Source organism: Eptatretus burgeri, chromosome 4, assembly GCF_056783735.1.
Source record: "Eptatretus burgeri isolate ZD-2024b chromosome 4, Ebu_testis_v1, whole genome shotgun sequence".
In the NCBI taxonomy this organism is placed as follows: Eukaryota; Metazoa; Chordata; class Myxini; order Myxiniformes; family Myxinidae; genus Eptatretus; species Eptatretus burgeri.
In genome coordinates this window covers 129,983,136-129,999,535 of record NC_140964.1, presented here as the reverse complement: position 1 = coordinate 129,999,535, position 16,400 = coordinate 129,983,136, and the positions used below count along the sequence as shown (strand labels likewise).

At 45.7% G+C, this 16,400-nt stretch overlaps 1 protein-coding gene across 1 annotated transcript in view; it reads right to left on the bottom strand.

The window, feature by feature from the left end:
• The window catches only part of LOC147029112 (uncharacterized), a 74,147-nt gene extending 59,928 nt beyond the window's left edge, over nucleotides 1–14,219 (bottom strand). Inside the window, exons 1-2 of the mRNA XM_085876186.1 lie at nucleotides 14,132–14,219; nucleotides 9,905–9,980 (exon numbers count right to left, since the gene is read on the bottom strand). The gene's annotated coding sequence lies outside the window, so the exon portion shown is untranslated. The remainder of the gene's footprint in view (nucleotides 1–9,904; nucleotides 9,981–14,131) is intronic.
• Nucleotides 14,220–16,400: the final 2,181 nt, after the last annotated feature.

The following is a 16,400-nucleotide window of genomic DNA, read 5'->3' as shown; positions in this document are numbered from 1 at the left end:
TTTTTACTGTATTCATTTATTTTTTTTGCCATTCCTTTCCCATTCTAATCTCCCCTTCCAGGATTTCTCTTTTAAACTGGCTTGCCCTTACCTCTCGCTTCAGTAGTTCCAATTCTCCATCTTGTTCGCGTTTTTCCTTTTCGAGCTTTGTTTTCCTTTCTCCTTCCTCCCTCAATTCTCCCTGCAGTTCTTCGAACTGTTCTGACTTTTCCAGCAATTCCTCCGCCCTTTCCTCGAGCTGTCTCTCTCCTCTTTTTATCTTCCATTCTAGGCTTTCTCTTTCCTGATTGCCTGTTCTTATCTCTTCCTTCAATTGTTCCAACTCCCCATCGTGTTCACATTTTTTCTCTTCCAACTGTATTTCCCTCACTCTCTCCTCCAGTTCTTTGAACCGCCTTGCTTGCTCCAATGATTTTTCCATTAATTGTTTTACTTCCAAGTCGTGCTCCTTTTGTTTCTTTTCGAGCTCGGTTTTCCATTCTTCCTCCCATTGTTTCCTTTCCTGGGAGATACCAATCTGCTGTTCCTCTATTCTTTTGTTCAGTTTGCTCTTTGCATATTCCAACTGACGGGTATAAAACACTACCAAATTCTTTTTCCCACGTAATTTGTCGACTCTATTGGCCAAGTCATGCTTTTGCCACCGAATTCGTTCCAGTAAATCGTCCAATCGCTGTGTCCCCCCGTACACGTAATTTTTCTGAAGCGAGTCTGCGTGCCGTTGTGACTCGTCCACTCCACGTTGCACCTCCTCGATATATTCTTCATAACGCTTCACCTTTTCCAAGACATCCCCCAATTGTGCCTGAAGCCTGCCAATGCTCGCATAGTCATCCTGCCACGCCTGCCATGGCACATGCCGTGACCACGTGCCTTGAACCGGTGACTGGGAGCTCACGCCTCGTGCTGTGCCATTAATATCAGCCCGCTCCGTGCTGCCATTGTGCGACTCCGTTTGCCGGCAAAGTTCGTGCTCAAGCCGCTCCCACTGACCACAGTTAGTGGTGGGGTTATAATTATAAAAAGAACCGACCTGGGCCATGGATCCTACATGACGACACATACCTAATACCCCCGGCTCCCGCTCGCCTTGAGACGCCATCTTATTTCTCGGAAAGGGTTAATTTAGCTCGCTCATAATTTGGAGGGAATCGCGGGTCGCTCCTCTCACCCCTGGACCGATTCCCGTGAATTTAGCCGGAGACAGGAGAGCCCGTTTTCCCGTTCTCCGTTACCAGTGCCGTGAGGAGGGCGATGGGTTTGTATCGCACGACCTGACACCAGTGTCGCGGATTCGCGCCCGCCGGCGTGCGAACGGCCACGTAACTCGAATCGCGGCACGTCGCCCACCGGACGAACAATCCAGTCGTGACCCTCTCGGACTAACGCCGGGAACCAGTCACGGGTGGACCTTTCGGTCTCACCGCGATCGTGCCAATCGGCCCCCGCGTGGGATAGGGTTGCTCGCCAAATTCGACCTACCTAAGTACCCACACGGAGGGTAGACCGGGCGATCGCACCTCGCCGCAGGTCGACTTCGGACACGGGCCACTTAAGCGACCCGTTCCGTACTATCGGGATAACCGAGCAGTGTTATTCGTCGACCTCGACGGTTCGATTAATTATCGGGCGTCTTAACCCACGACCAACCCTTTACGTGAAGCAAGATGGGGATTCAATGAAAGAAATGACGAAGCGAAGCGGGAAAACAGTTCAATAATAAGCACATTTATTTCGCGATGAACGGAAAGCACACATATATAATTCCACCAAAAGCACATGGAAAAGAAGAAGACAAAAAGCAAATGCAACAATGCAGATCTAATACCGACTACGCGAGCACACGGCAACACTTATACAATTTTACTTCACAGACGGCGCCGCCAACACATATTCCCAAAGCAAAAGAAAAGAGAACCACCCTCCAGGATGAGGGGGTAGGCGGGCCTGGGGCCGAGACCGTGTCGGGCCTACCCGTCTGATGATGAGACGCGGAGCGGCGGTGGTGCCTCAACTCCGCGGGCCTCGCGGACAGTGTCTGGTTGGGGGTGGGAAAGGGCCCCCCTTGTCGCACTATCTCAGCGCGGGGGGAAACAGGAGGGGGTTGCTGATGCTCGGGGAAAGGAGGATTTCACAAAATCGCGGGTCCCGCGACGAGCGTCTCCACCACGACCTCGGTCGCGCCGCCGGCCTTTCTCTCCGCAGTTCCCCGAATCCGACGCGAGCACCCCCTCGTCCGCCTTCGCCGCCGCCGCCTCTCCACAGCTCCGTCCTCTTCACTCCGACTCCGCGAACTCCCAACTGCACTGAACTCTTCCTCCGCTTCCAACTCCGAACTCTTCCTCCTGCGAACTGAACTGCCTCGACTGACGAACGCGGCCCCTTATATCCCCCGTGGCCTCGCTCCTTCATCTTTGACCCTCTGCCTCCGACCTTTCACCTCTCTTGCTGGCTCCCCATTGGCCCGAGGAAAAGTGGGCGTGAATGCTTTTTGATCCATGAATTTGCATATAGCGACCGCCCTCCAACGCCCTGGAGGCGGGGCCAAATCGCCCCTCGCTCACCGATTGGACGGAACAAAAGTGGGCGTGAGTCGTTTTTGATCCGTTTTTCTGCGGAAAGTCCGCGATGCTTTTGAACACGCTGCACGGTGCGCGCCTTACACGAGTCCAGCATCGGTGCCCACGAGTGGCGCGAGATGACGGTGATGCGATGGTGGTGAGTTGTGACGGTAAAGGTCGTGGCGGTTGTGGTGAAGCGGCGTTGTGGTTGGTGGTTGTTGTTGTGATGGCTGTTGAGACGTGGTTGGTGGTGGTAATAATGGCGGTTGGTCCAAAATAAAGATAGTAAAAGAAAAACGGCTATCCTGAAGAGTCGCAGCCCTCATGAATGACATTTATTCCCTCTAGACAACGGGTTTGGGCCTAACTACACATATACTTACCGAGATATCTCACCTAAGGGACCTGAATGGTGGTTTGCGAATTTGGTCAACCACAACAATATCTTGCAAAAACTTCGTTTTGGCAAGATAAAAATATATTTATATATATATATATATATATATATATATATATATATATATATATATATATATATATATATATATATATATATACACACAGTAGACTCGGCGTAAGTCGGCAGCGTGTAACTCGTCACTTCGCCTAAGTCGGCAGCGTCAAAAAGTCCCGAATTTATCTCATGTTAAGTCCCTATGAATAAAGGGTCATCCCTCTGTAAGTCTTCATCTCTAAGTCGTCACTTCGTCTAAGTCATCAGATGTTGTCCGTTCCCACGTAATGGAAACTCAAGTAAATTACCACTCCTAACTCGTCACACGGAACTGCTGCCTCGTGAGAATCCCGATTTCATGGAATCGTGATGCTCGCTCATTGGTTTACACCGCCAGTGATAGGCTATTTATAACTGCGTACACACGTTGATCGCACTGCAGGCAGGACAATGGCGACTTAGCGTAAGCTTACAACTAAAACCTACCAAGAAAAATACGACATTATCCAGTTTTGCGAGGCAAACCCACTGATGAAGAAAACAGCCATAGCTGAGAAGTTGGACATCAAACGGCAGACATTGAACGATATCTTGAAGAATAAGGGCACGATGTTTGGACAAGTGGAGAATATTGCGAAGCCGGTGGTAAGTGTGAAACGCGTGAAATGTGTGTCCTTTGAAGATGTCGATGACGCGCTCATCATCTGGTTTCGGCAAATGTCGGCTCAGCCAAATATTCGGTTGGACGGTGAAATGTTGCTGCTGAAGGCACGTAAATTCGCTGCGGACCTCGGGCATGATGATGCCGAGACCTTGCCGATGCACTGGATAGACAGATTCAAAGTGAGGTGGGGAATCGGCAAGGTCAAGAGGTGCGGCGAATCAGGCAGCGTGGATTCGGCAGTGGTGCACGACTGGAAGGATGGCAAATTGAAAGACATCTTGGAAAGGTATCAGCCTCGGGACGTGTACAATGCCGATGAGACTGGGCTTTTCTGGTAGATGCTGCCAGAAAAGTCTCTGGGGTTCGTTGGTCAATCCCATCATGGTGATAAGCAGGCGAAGTTGTTGTCTTACAGTTGTTCATTATCTTTACTTTTGATAAACTGATTCATGAATTCCATCTTTGCTTGATCACTTTCCAACTCACCAATGAACGCCCACCTATGCCCCGAGGATTGTGTTTTCCTTTTGGTACAATAGCCGGCTCTCACACATACGTGTCCAGGCCACGCGCAACTTCATCCTTCACCCCACAGTCATCATGAATGTTCGCATACGCGTAAGTCGTCACATTTCTAAGTCGTCACTTTTTTCTCGGTCCCAATGATGACGACTTACGCCTAGTCTACTGTATATATATATATATATATATATATATATATATATATATATATATATATATATATATATATATATATATATATATATATATATATATATATTTCTAAAACTCTCATCTTGTATGTATGTATGCATACTCCTGAAATACAGCCAAAACAGTACAAGGTAGCGCAAAAAAATTTGGCCCACATTACTCACCATTCTCCTGTGTTGTGCAGCATGAAGTTTCGTTCAAATCGGGAAACGAAAAAAATTATTAAAAAATCAATTCCCGATTTAGTCAAGTAATCTTTGGGAGAATTTGTTCAATGCAAACAACCTGAGCGGTATAGTTTGCTGGAACTATCTTGTTTATTTTTTTCCTTGAAATTATTTATTTAAAAATCTCAAACATTTAGTATAGACAAAGAACAATTTATTTTTAAGCATAAAATAAACATTGCCATTTTGATCTTATACTTCCGTGTTCATTAATAAATAAAATTGTGTTTCGAAGATTACGCACAATAATTTGTTCGACTTTCTTTTCTCCGTTTTTTTTTTTTCCCACATTGACGAGCAATAATATCATGTTTCGTTCAACTCGGGCAACGAAAATAATTGTTTAAAAAAATCAATTTCCCGATTCAGTCAAGTACTCTTCGGAATTATTTGATCAATGTAAACAACCTCAGTGTTATAGTTCGCTGGAGCTATCTTGTTTTTTTTCTTTTTTCTTTGTTATCTTGCCAAAACAAAGTTTTGCAAGATATGTTAGTCAGCTTGTATGTTTTTTTTTTTTTGTTTTTTTTTTTGTCTGAAATCACGTATAAAAAATTCTGCAGAGCACAGTTATCATCGGAAATTTTTGTAACTTCGCATATCAGAGGCCTATAGAGGTCCCTTTCAGTGCACAAAAATTTGAAGGTAAAGGTCAAAGGTCAAGGTCACTTTGGCGCAAATCAGGGGAGTCGACGAAACCCTTATTTTTTGAGTAATTTTGATCGGATCGTCTTCAAACTTCATGGGAATATAGTTCATGGTCTGGCGCTCAGCTGATTAATTTTTGGTGGCGATTGGCCTTGACCTTCATATGTTTTTTTTTTTGTTTGTTTTTGGTTTTTTTTGGTCTGTAATCACGTATAAATCACTCTGCAGAGCACAGTTGTCATTGGAAATTTTTGTAATTTCGCATATCAGAGGCCTATAGAGGTCCCTTTCAGTGCACAAAATTTTGAAGGTCAAGGTCAAAGGTCAAGGTCACTTTGTCGCAAATCAGGGGAGTCGACGAAACCCTTATTTTTTGAGTAATTTTGATCGGATCGTCTTCAAACTTCATGGAAATATAGTTCATGGTCTGGCGCTCAGCTGATTAATTTTTGGTGGCGATTGGCCTTGACCTTCATGGTTAGCGCCCGAGGTCAAACATATTTGACCCCAAGGTCAAATTTTCAAGTTTTAGGAACCATATCGTGTAGTAGGAGCAAAGGGCGGAGGAGCTCCTTGTGAGCCAACGGCCATCCATATCTAGTGCCCAACTGTGTCTGCGGACGTCCTCCTGCAGTTGGGTTACTTCTTATTAGGAGGTTGGTGGCAGGATTTGCACTCCAGCCACCGTAAAACGCTTCATTCCGCAAAACGCAAAAACGCAAAAAAATCTGAAAACCCACTCCGTGGGAGTACCTCCTGTGCAGCTTCCCTTCGCAGGGCAGCTCACCGGATGATGGGATTGGGGCAAAGCCTTCGGGACCCCCAATCTTTGATAGGAGGGAAACCACGGGGTAACATCCCTGGGTCAGATTGCGGGAGAGTGTGTCGGAGTGGTGCTGAGGTGTCGTCCACCAGACGGCGGTCTCCTTGGGTTAACCTGAGGCGGTCCCTTCGGGTGGGTGCCTGGAATGTCCTATCCCTAAGAGAGGATGATCACCTGTCTCTGTTATCATCTGAGCTCAAGCGTTTGGACATCGGGATTGCAGCTCTCTCTGAGGTTCGGAGACCGGATTGCGGCGAGATAATGGTGGGTGGTTACACCTACTATTGGTCTGGTCGCTCTGATGGTTACCATACCCAAGGAGTTGCTGTAGCTGTGTCCAATAAGCTGACCCCAATGATAATTGAGGTAACACCGGTCAACGAGCGTATTATGAGATTAAGGATTCGTCACTCCTTAGGTGTCATTTCCCTGGTCTCTATTTATGCTCCGACTGAGGCGAGTGATCTTACCGTGAAGGATGCATTCTACGCCACACTCGAGTCTGTGGTTGATCAGTGCCCCAGACGAGATACACTTCTAGTCTTGGGGGATTTCAATGCATCGACTGGAACTGATAGGGATGGTTATGAGGTGTGTGTTGGTCCCCATGGGTCAGGAACTATGAACCAGAATAGCACTAAGTTCCTTGACTTTGCAAGAAGTCATGGACTTAGGGTGGCTGGTTCATGGTTTCAGCGCCCGCAAGCTCATCGCTGGACTTGGTATTCCAACGCTGGCGGTGTGGCAAAGGAGATTGACCATGTCCTCATTGACGGTCGTTGGAGGATGATCCAGAACTGCAGGGTCTACCGGAGTGCTCAGTTCCTCAATACTGACCACAGGCTTGTTGTAGCAACTCTAAAGCTGCACCTTAAATCCTGGAGAATGGTACCATCCCAGCCTAGGCTGGATGTTGCCAAGCTCAGGGATGAGAGAGTAGCTGAGGAGTTTGCGAACAGGCTGAGTGGACACTTGGGGGGTCTGGGTGCTTTGGGGGGTCCTGAAGAGTTGTGGAGCACCTTCAAGACCACCGTCCTTGATGTTGCCGGTGGATGCCTTGGAGTTCACCGCAGGGCAAAGAAGAATTTTGTCTCTCAAGGGACACTGGATACCATTGACCAGAGTCGCAGGGCCAGGCTGAATGGCAGAGCTGAGCTGTTCAGGGAGCTGAGGCGTAAAACTGTACGTGCACTGAGGGTGGACAAGGAGGCCTATGTGCGAGGAATCTGTGAGGGGGTAGAGCATCACCTGTGGACAGGTGATTCTCGTCCCGCTTACAGGGGAATTCGCGCATTACGTTCATCCAAGCCCATCCCTCGGAGCACTGCAGTTCGAGCAGAGAGTGGTAGGCTCTTGACAGAGGAGTCTGAAGTGAAGGCCCGCTGGGCCGGTTACTTTGAGCGGTTGTACCAGGCTGATCCCCCAGCTGTCGAGTTGGACGTCAAGGGTGTTACAATCCCTGTTGCTGACCCTCGAATCAACTGTGGTCCACCATCGCTTGTGGAAACACGGGCTGCGGTGAACCAGTTGAAACGGGGCAAAGCTCCAGGGATCTGTGGCATCCATGCTGAACTTCTCAAGGCTGGTGGAAATGCTGCACTCGCGACGTTGCATGCAGTTTTGTGCTCTGCCTGGAACACAGGCATCATCCCAACTGACTGGAAGAGGGGCCTTGTTGTCCCTCTCTGGAAAGGGAAGGGTGATCGCCAAGACTGCAACAACTACCGAGGGGTGACGCTGCTCTCAGTGCCGGGCAAGGTCTTTGCTCGGATAATTCTTGATAGGGTTCGCCACCATCTGCTTGAGCACCAGCGTCCAGAGCAGTCAGGCTTTACACCAAAGAGGTCAACGATTGACCGTATCCTTGCTCTTCGTGTCCTCACTGAACGCAGACGAGAGTTTCGGCAGGGGCTGCTTGCAGCCTATGTTGATCTCTGTAAAGCGTTCGATCTCAGTGAATCGGGATGTCCTCTGGAGGATTCTTGGTCTTCGTGGGGTGCCACTGAAACTGATCGATCTGATGTCTGAACTCTACTCTGGTACTGAGAGTGCTGTGAAGTGTGGTGGTACCGCCTCTGACTTATTTCCAGTTGTTACTGGAGTTCGTCAGGGATGTGTACTTGCCCCCACACTTTTCAGCACTTGTATGGACTGGATTTTTGGGAGGATGTCGGAGAGATCAAGTTGCGGTGCATCGTTTGGCAATGTCAAGATCTCGGACCTTGATTTTGCAGATGATGCAGTCATCTTTGCGGAGACTTTAGACATCCTCTTGGGGGCCCTCGAGGTGCTGAATGAGGAGTCGGAGCCGTTGGGATTACGGATTTCTTGGGTCAAAACAAAGATCCAGGCTTTCGGTGACATCTTGGATGCTGCTGTCCTGTCTGTGTCTGTTTGTGGTGAGGATGTTGAGGTCGTGGATAGATTCACTTACCTTGGCAGTGATATTCATGTCTCCGCAGGTTGTGAGCCGGAGGTCAATAGACGTCTGGGTCGGGCCTGGGGAGTCATGGATTCACTGGATCATGGGGTGTGGCGCTGCCGGTACCTGTGCGGGAGGACGAAAGTCCGAGTCTTCAGGTCCTTGGTACTTCCAGTCTTGCTCTATGGGTGCGAGACTTGGACTTTGACCAAGGATCTGAGACGGAGACTTAATTCCTTTGGTACCAGGTCTCTTCGGAGAATCCTTGGCTATCGCTGGTCGGATTTTGTGTCCAACGAGCGGTTGCTGAGAGAGACTCGGATGAGATTTGTTACCTGCATAGTCCGTGAGCGTCAGCTGCGGCTGTATGGACATGTGGCTCGTTTTCCTGACGCTGATCCTGCTCACCAGATTCTCTCAGCGAGGGAGTCTCATGAGTGGAGGAGGCCAGTGGGCCGACCACGTGCCTCATGGTTGCAGCAGGTTGACCATCATCTCAAGGAGATGGGGATGGGCCTGGCATCTGCCTGGGGGATGGCCAGACGGAGGCCCCCGGAGTACCGGCGGAAAGTGGACGCAGCGACGCGCTGTTCTGGCACATGCTCCCATACCTGACCTGACCTGATCGTGTAGTACCTCAAATTGAACACCTCGATGAGTGCTTTCTATATATATGTCAAGCTTGAGACATTATGACGCATTTGGTGACGTTATGAGGAAAAAGCATATTTTTCATGGTTACTCTGTAGAACGATTCTCATCGGAATCTCTCGTAGGCAGATATTCCTCAAGGAGTCGCTCCTGGTGGATAGCAGCTCTGTTCACCTCAGTGTGACCTTAAAGAAGTCACACGTGGTCACCTTTTGGCAAGATACGGGTCACCCTGCGGGTGACATTGGTTTATTTTTTATTTTAATGATTTATTTATCAACCGCTGACACAACGGGAACCCAACGGGTTCACAGGTCGTCTTGTGTGTACACACACACACACACACACACACACACACACACACACACACACACACACACACACACACACACACACACACACACACACACACACACACACACACACACACACACACACACACACACACACACACACACACTTCAAAATCCGATCCAACGAATGCATACCAAAATCCAGGTCCTCAGATAGTTATTTCCCTCAATGCATGTCCAGGATAGACCCATCCCCATGTCTGGTGGGATTCTAAATGTGATGCGTTGAGAAGGGTAAATAATAGATCCCCTCTCTTATGGGAAGCTTTTTCTCTTTATGACAGACACATTCATGTCCGCGAGATACCCGTTTCTTTCACAGCCACCGAGACCCGCCTTTTTCCAGCGACATTGACACCCATTTCTTTCACGGAGGCCGAGACCCACCTTTTTCCATCGACGTTTGATGCCCCGTTCAGCGGCTCTGTGGACGCTTGCTGGTTTGTTTTTTTTCCATGTCGGGCTGAAAAATGAGGTAATAATTGTTGACATTTTATGAGCGCTTCACATTTGTGCTTCGTAATTCTGATAAATGGCTGCTTTTTGCTCGTCTACCACCACAGACATGGCATCGTGAGCGAGGAATAATAACGGGACGTGCGGTTTTTCATGGCAACGATTCACAAGTGGGATGGGGTGGATTTGGGGGGGGGGGAGTTGGTGCCGCTACGACAGGTGGCCAATAAATAGAGGGAGAGGTCCAGTCTTGGCGCATGCGCGTGAGTCAGTCCACAACGAGTGAATTGGCAGGTCAGTTGACAACGAGTGAATTTGCCAGTCAGTCGCTTCGTCGGTTCCAGTCAGATGGTCGCTTCGTCAGTTCCAGTCAGACGGATGCTTCATCAGTTCCAGTCAGACAGTCGCTTCATCAGTTCCAGTCAGATGGTCGCTCCTGGCATACCTGATTATTGGGGGTGACGTCGACTGGCGTTCAAGCCCATTTGCGAGTGGGTGCATGGCAAGGCTGGCTGCTGGCGATGGACAAGGCATGCTCACACATTTTAGGACGTTTTTATTTGACGGTCGACTTCTCTTTGGTGAGCTCGACAATTCCTCTCCCCCACCCCCCCTGAATGATCTGCTGGGTGCCCTTGTCTGGGTTTAATTAAGTAAGTCCATCCCCGATAAGCATCTGCTCTTTTTCTATCATTTTGATTGATTTTGCCTGATTAATTATTTTTTTGCTTGTGATGCTTTTGATTGATTTGGAATTTATTTATTTTTGCCTCACGGAAATAAAAAGTTGTTTTTATTTCTTTATTTTCTTATTAATAAATTGCTTGTGGACGTTCCATCCTGTCCGTGCTTGTCCTTTCCTTCCATTGATCCAACATTGTCCAAACATAGATAGACTTGGAGGTAATTACCACATGACTTGACCAATAATAGTTGGCACGCACCAACGGTTAAATGCTCTTGCCGTGCTAATTAAGATCTAATCAAGATAAGATTGGTGCTTTGCTGAGGGCACGCTCCCTGTTTAGGTAACCACGTGACCTCTTGTAAAACGGCATAATTAGACAGCGGATACTGGAACTCGTGGTTAACTGGGTGACGTTTATGGTTGTAAAGCAACCCACCGTACCACAAAGATAATTGTGAGCGGTGGCCCAAGGTCCGGCTCTTCTGAGGACAAACGGGGATTAAACCCCCTGAGTAACAAACTAGTGTCTCAGTACTCGTGGCCATAAGAATATCTATGTATACATACCCACACGTATATACAGGGGGCTGCAAAAGTAGGTATACAGAAAGGAATATACCAGTATTATAATAGTTGTGCTAGGATTCATTTATTCATGCCGGGAGCAAACAGTTTGAATATTTGAGGGATTAATATGTTTATTATTGATATGCTTGTATAATCAATAAAATACGTTTTGTGCGCACGTTTTGTTTTTCATTACTGTATACCTACTTTTGCAGCCCCTGTGTATATATATATATATATATATATATATATATATATATATATATATATATATATATATATATATATATATATATATATATATATATATATATATAATTCCAGCAATCTCTGTGTATGTGTGTCTGTCTGTCTGTCTGTCTGCAACTGCCATTTCTCGACAACCGCCGGTCCGATCTGATTGAAACTTGCCAGGAATATTGCTGGGGACCTGCGGATGTGCCTTTTCAAGGTTTGATATTAATCGGATAAGCGGTTCCCAAGTTACGGCCATTTATCTGTCAGGCAATGATAAGACACGGTGCTATGACATCATGAATGACGTCACAATTAATGTTTATTTATTTATTTATTTATTTATTTATTTGCACGATTGACGGTCCGATCTGATTGAAACTTGCCAGGAATATTGCTAGGGACGCACGGACGTGCCTTTTCAAAGTTTGATATTAATCGGATAAGCGGTTCCCAAGTTACGGCCATTTATCTGTCAACCAATGACAAGACACAGTGCTATGACATCACGAATGACGTTACAATTAATGTTTATTTATTTATTTTTTTGCACGATTGACGTCACAATTCTTCTTCTTCTTCGTTTGGTATGACGTCACAATCGACGCTGGGGACCGAGTATGTGCCTTTTAAAGGTTTGATATAGTTCTTCATCCATTTCAGCTGCTTCCCAAGTGTTTCCCAAGGTTTGAAAGCTGTTTTTTCCCCAAGGTTTAAATTAATTGTTCAAATTATTAATTAATCCCAAGGTTTGGATTTTCCCAAGGGAAACAGCTGTTTCCCAAGGTTTGAAAGCTGTTTTTTTCCCAAGGTTTAAATTAATTGTTCAAATTATTAATTAATCCCAAGGTTTGAATTTTCCCAAGGGAAACAGCTGTTTCCCAAGGGTTTGAAAGCTGTTTTTTCCCAAGGTTTGAATTAATTGTTGTGCTTGGTAGACATTTGTGAATACATTTACAGAGAGAGGGGTGAGAGAGGAGGGGCGAGAGAGGAGGGGCGAGAGAGGAAGGAGGGGTGAGACTAGGAGGGAGAGAGGGGGGCGAGAGAGAGAGGAGGCATCACAATTCTTCTTCTTCTTCGTTTGATATGACATCACAATTGACGCTGGGGACCCGAGTATGCTTCCCAGGTGTTTCCGAAGTTATGGCCATTTACAATACGGTTGGTCTGATCTAATTGAAAAAATGCCCAAATCCAGTCGTCGTTTACGAGAGCGAAGGAACGAAGCTGCACATACTGGCACGCACCTACAGGCATGCACCTACGGGCCCGCACTAGTATATTATAAATATACTAGACGACCCGTGAATCCGTTGGGTTCCCGTTGTGACAGCAGTTGATGAAAAAAAAAATCATTTCAAGAGACAAAAAAGATAGCTCCAGAAAACTATATCGCTGAGGTTATTTGCATTGATAAAATTCTCCCGAAGAGTACTTCACTGAATCGGGAATTGATTTTTTTTAAATAATTTTTTTGTTGCTCGATTTGAACGAAACTTGATACTGCACACCGCAGGTGAATGGTGAGTAAAGTGGCCCTAAAATTTTTGCGCTATCGTGTACCGTTTTGGCTGCATTTCGGGAACATACATACATACAAGATGAGAGTTTTAGCAATATATAGATAGATATAATATTTATATTGGTAATATATAGGTATAATATTAAATTATATACCTACATATATATATATATATATATATATATATATATATATATATATATACATACACATATACACACATACATAAATATACACACAATATCAAAGGTACCTGGCATTGCCAAGCAACACTGGGTCACTCCTTCCACCCTTCCCCACCCGACCCCACCCCTTCCACCCCCTTGTCCCTCCTCCCACCCCATCCACTCCCTCTGCCCATCCTACCCCTTCTCCTCCTCACACCCTGCATCCTCCCACCCCACCCCACCTCCCCTGGATAATAACCAACACACATCTAAATTTACTTTTACTGCAATTCTCTCACACAGATGCATCATGAATTCCCACTTTCCTGGAAGTTAAATTCCCAGATTCAACATGCCCAATCCCGTCATCTCAGAAACTAGATTTGTGCTTGGATGGGAAACATGTACATGATAACGAGATGGGAGATGTGCACGATCCTGAATGGAGCGGGATAGCAGACAGCACGACGGGGGACAGCATAACTCATCTGAGATGGAATGTCGGTGGAAGGTTAACGAGGAATGTTATATTTTAGACCCTCACGATTTAAAAAAGTTTTTGGATCATGAATCAGGATTTCATCTCCATTCAGGTTATGAAGATTAAATATCCCACGGAACAGGTAAAGGAGGTGATCGAACCTCGTACCCTCGTTACACCTCGTCGTGAGGAGATAAAATTGGATAAACAAGTTAATTATAAAAAGGTTTCTGGTGGTTTTGTAGTTAAAAGGAACAATGAGGTTTAATTATCGTTGTACGAAGTTTCGTGATGATGTCATTATTAAACAATGTGGTGAATAAAACAAAACGAGTGAAAAACACCTCATTAAATCAACAACCAAACACCTCAACATACATTGGATAAAAAATCCTTTAACTTCCCTTCATTTCAATCATCGAGGAACAGAAAATTATTTTACATTTAAATTCCCGTTTTACACATCTTTGTCAGAATTAAATAAGAATCCCGAAAATACCTCTTCAGATCAGTTCCACCGGCATCACGAGGACCTGCATTGGAGGGACCATCCAAGGTTTGCAGGAAGATCACCCGGAAGTGCTTCATCGATATCGAATCCTTCCTGTTAACGGAGATTCTTCTTTTTTCTTCTTCTTCTTCTTTTTGGGGTTTATGGCGTTTTATGCACATCACGCATGAAAACTTGAACGTCATACCTGAAAATAACGAAGATAACGAGAAGGTATATACAGAATTGTGCTACTACGTACATGGAAAAACAGCATCCTGGTTGCCATGGCAACCACTTTAGATGACGAACGTTTGTCGCGACACACTCCACAGAAGGAGAGGGAATTTTATTTGGGTCCGTTTGTTTCTTGGCAAAAATTATTATTTTTTTTTTTTTTGCCAAGTATGTTGATCTGTCTGTCACACAATTTTTGGCCACAGTTTTCAAGCAATCATTCTGAAAAAAATTTTGGGTGTGTAGGCGACTGGCCAAGGACAGCAACGCTTAATTTTGGTGAAGATCTGAATCCGGCTCTGAGAATTTTTAAACTGATTCTTCACCATTGAGAGATTGGGCCAAAAACTATATATAGTATGATATCTCAGAAAGTTGTGGACGAGTTATGTAAAAATGAGGTGGAAGAGTTGGTTCGGTAACAAGAACAAGCCGATTCAATTTTGGTTTAGGTCCGGATACAGATCCGTGGCATACAAAGTGTGAACTATTCAGCCTGGTGCAAGTACGTTCTCTCCTGAGTACCGTTCCGTTTCACCAAGTTGTCACTCTGTGAGTGATTTTTTTTTTCATCTGTCTGTCTGTCTGTCTGTGTTTGTCACACGATTTTGGGCCACATTTTTCAAGCAATCGTTCTGAAATTTTTTGTGTATGTATTTGAGGAAAGGACAGCGGCGCTTAATTTTGGTGAAGATCTGAATCCGGATCCGGATCTGAGAGCAAGTGATTCTTCACCATTGAGAGATTGGTCCAAAAATGATTATATAGCAAAATATCTCAAAAGGTTATGGATGGATTCACACAAATCTTGGTGGACAGGTTGGAAGTGCCACGAGGAAGAATTGATTCAATTTTCGTGAAGATCCGAATCCACAGCTGGACACGAGAATTATTTAATTTTTAACTGATCCTTCACTCATTGTGAGATGGGGCCAAAACGATATATAGCACAATGTCTCAAAAGATTATGGTATATTCTGCAGAAATTTTGTGGACTGGTTGGGTGTGTAAAAGGAACTTATTGATTAAATTTTAGTAGAAATTTGAATCTGGATACGAGAATTTTTAAACTGTTTCTTCACCACCAAGAGATGGGGACAAAAACTATGGAGATCATGATGTCTCTAAAAGTTGTGGACGACTAGTGACAAAACAAGGTGGATGAGTTGGTTAGTTAACAAGAACAAGCCGATTCGATTTTGGTTCAGGTCCGGATTCAGATCCGGATGATAAGTTGGATACAAAATGTAAACTGTTCAACCCGGTGGAGGTATGTGCTGTTCCGAGTGCCATTCCGTTTCACCAAGTGTTGCTCAATAAGTGATTTTTACCCTCGAAGGAGAGGATATTGTTGCGGTTCTGGAAACCGCATGCCTCCAAGGCAATGGCATCCAACATATAGTGGGCCCTAGACAGTTATTCCATTAATATACCTTTAGATAGTCCCTTCCCTTTTGTCGAGTGGGACAACGGAACATGCATTGCGGGGATCTCAGCGAGGTTTGCTTACACTACTAACTTCATTTCTATTCTTCTTTTCTGCATATTCCTGAGATAAATCCGAATTTTGGTCCTCCCGTAGGCCAGCACGCACTGCGCTCGGACACCCGATCGGCATAGCGCGGCACAGCGCAGAGCTCCCGTCCTCGAGCGATCCCTCAACCCAACTTCTGCGGCAAGTTATAGTGTATGCTCGGCAGCTCAAGATGATCCTCTCGAGCTTCCAATGATCTGGGATGAGATTGCCGGTTGCATTGAAAAGACATACGAACGAATATCTCTTAAAGAGGCTGCACGGATGTTGTTTTTCACATACAGAAGCAAATAACCCAATATCGGCGAGAGTGTGGCTGGCAGCTTTGGTGCCAATAACTACATCGTCAGAGGCCGATAATAGAAAAACAACAACCATGCCACGTTGTGCAGGGCACAACTGTGTAAGATACAGGCGGCGCATACTTTCCAACCCATTTCTGGATTTAGTTATATTGGCATCCTCTTTTCCCTCCATACCCCCATCTAATTATTATATCAGATCATT